Consider the following 2500-nt stretch of genomic DNA (forward strand, 5'->3'; position numbering starts at 1 on the left):
AAAAGTTCACCCTTTCAGTCAATTGTACAAAGCATACCTTACAATAATAAAAATAAATATATTAAAATAGACATTAAATACCAATTAGAATAAAATAAAATTAAAATAAAAGTTTATCATAGGTTGAATGTAGTTTGACCATGACTAAATCTCCTATATTTAATTCTAGTTTATGTGCTACTTTGTGTTGTTGCTTTTTCATCTCTTGTGAATACTCCTGCGTATGTTCTCTAACTCTTTGGTGAATATTTTGAAATGCATTTATCCTATTTGAGATATAATCATCTATATTATACACAGGTTTCTGCTCTGCAATCAAGATTTCATGCGGAAGAGTTTTGTCTTCCCCAAAAGTAATAAAATCAGGTATCTCACCTGTTGCTATGTTAATATGGTTGTTCAGAGTACATTTAACACAAGGAATCCAAGTATTCTAAGTTATGCTATGAGGACTTCTCATACTTCTAAGACATATAATAATTTTCTTATTTAACCTCTCTATAACTCCATTACTTTGTGGATGATTTACTAAGATATTTACTTTCTTGATCTTAAATAAACTACATAAAACTTTCAAGATTTTGTTATTAAATTCAGTTCCATTATCTTAGGTGTAGTGAAATTACAGATTATCTGATCATAGATTACTGAAGCAATAGTTTCAGCTTTCTTATTTGGAATGGGTTGTAAAATACAAAATCTTGAAAAATAATCAATGGCAACAAATATATGTTTATATCCATTCTCAGACATAGGTAACTCCAATGTATCTATATGAACTCTTTCCCAAGGATTCTGTGGAATTGGATATGTTAACATAGGAGTAGGTTTTGGTGTATTCCCTTGTATCTTAACACATTTTAATATTTTCTATATAATCATATATATCTTTCTTCATACCTGGCCAAAAGTATTTAAGTTGTACTTGTTTATAAGTTTTATCCTTCCCTGGATGTGAACTACAATCACTATCATGAAGTAACTTCAATATCTCTTTTAGAAGAGCTTGTGGTATTACCAACTGATTTACTGGGCTTCTAGAAATATCTTTCCCACTTACAACTGTTTTTATATACAAAAGTCCACTAGTCAAATAAAATTCCTCTATCTTATACCCTTTTGATAGTTTTGGAGGATTTCCTCTTGGGTTCATCAAATACTTGGCTAAAGGGTCACATGTCTTATCATCCTTCTGTTCCCTTATTAGCATTTCCTCATCTAAGGTTACTAACTCATCTATACTACAAACAAAATTAATCAACCCTGTCGTTGGTTGGCTAATGTTTCTAGAAAGTGTATCTGCTGCAACATTCTTTCTACCCGGAATATATTTAAACTTAACTTCATAGCACTGAAGTACTGCAAACCATCTAGCTAGTCTGCCTCTAAGATTCTTATGCTTAAATAGTTTCTGAATAGCTGTATGATCAGTCCACACTTTGATTATATATCCCAGTACCATATCTCTAAAACATTCTAATGAATATATCACTGCTAACGTTTCTCTTTCTGTCATAGAGTATTTTCTCTCTGCGCTATTACAAAGTCTAGATGTGTAACCTATTGGTTTCAAAGTTCTATTTCTCTCTTGCATAAGCAGACCTCCTAACTCTATATCAGGTGCATCAGTACAAAGAATGAATTCTTTATCATAGCCTGGAAATATTAAAACTGGAGAACTCGTAAGTTTATCTTTCAACTTGTCAAAAGTTTGCTGTTGTGCAGGTCCTCACATGAACTTTGAGTCTTTCATCAACAAAGAACTTAACGGATTAGCAATGTCAGCATATCGTTGAATAAAGTTTCTATAATATCCTGCCAATCCCAAGAAACTTCTAACTTTTTCTACATTGTTTGGAACTGGAAAATTCTTTACTGCTTCAACCTTTGAATTCACTGTACGAAGTCCATGTCTGTCTATTTTATGTCCCAAATAGATAACACTGTCCTGCAAGAACTTACATCTTTCAAGTTTTACTTTCAATGTAGCTTCAACTAGTCTTGAGAATATCAAATCTAATTTCTTAAAGTGCTCAGCCGCTGTCTGGGAAAAGTATTAAAATATCATCTAGAAATACACTGGCAGTGTTTCCTAACAACCCATCTAGAACTGTATTCATTAATCTCATGTAAATTAATGGACTATTACATAACCCAAATGGCATTCGTTTGAACTCATAATGTCCCGTTGGAGCAGAAAAGGCTATGAACTCTCGTGAGTCATCATGCAACTCTATTTACCAAAAAGCAGATTTGATATCCATAGTACTAAAATATCTATTTTCAGTTCCCAAACTTCTAAGAATATCCCCTATATCTGGTAATGGTAACCTGCCACGTATGATGTGCTCATTCAATTCCCTATAATCAATAACTGGGCGCATACTACCATCTGATTTTGGCACCAGAATCAAAGGAAAGTTCCACCCACTTTTACTATGTTCAATAATATCCTGCGATAACATTTCAGTGATCAGTTGATCTACTATGGTAAGTCTGG

Source organism: Oratosquilla oratoria, chromosome 5, assembly GCF_046742065.1.
Source record: "Oratosquilla oratoria isolate Oo_2021 chromosome 5, ASM4674206v1, whole genome shotgun sequence".
Classification (NCBI taxonomy): Eukaryota; Metazoa; Arthropoda; class Malacostraca; order Stomatopoda; family Squillidae; genus Oratosquilla; species Oratosquilla oratoria.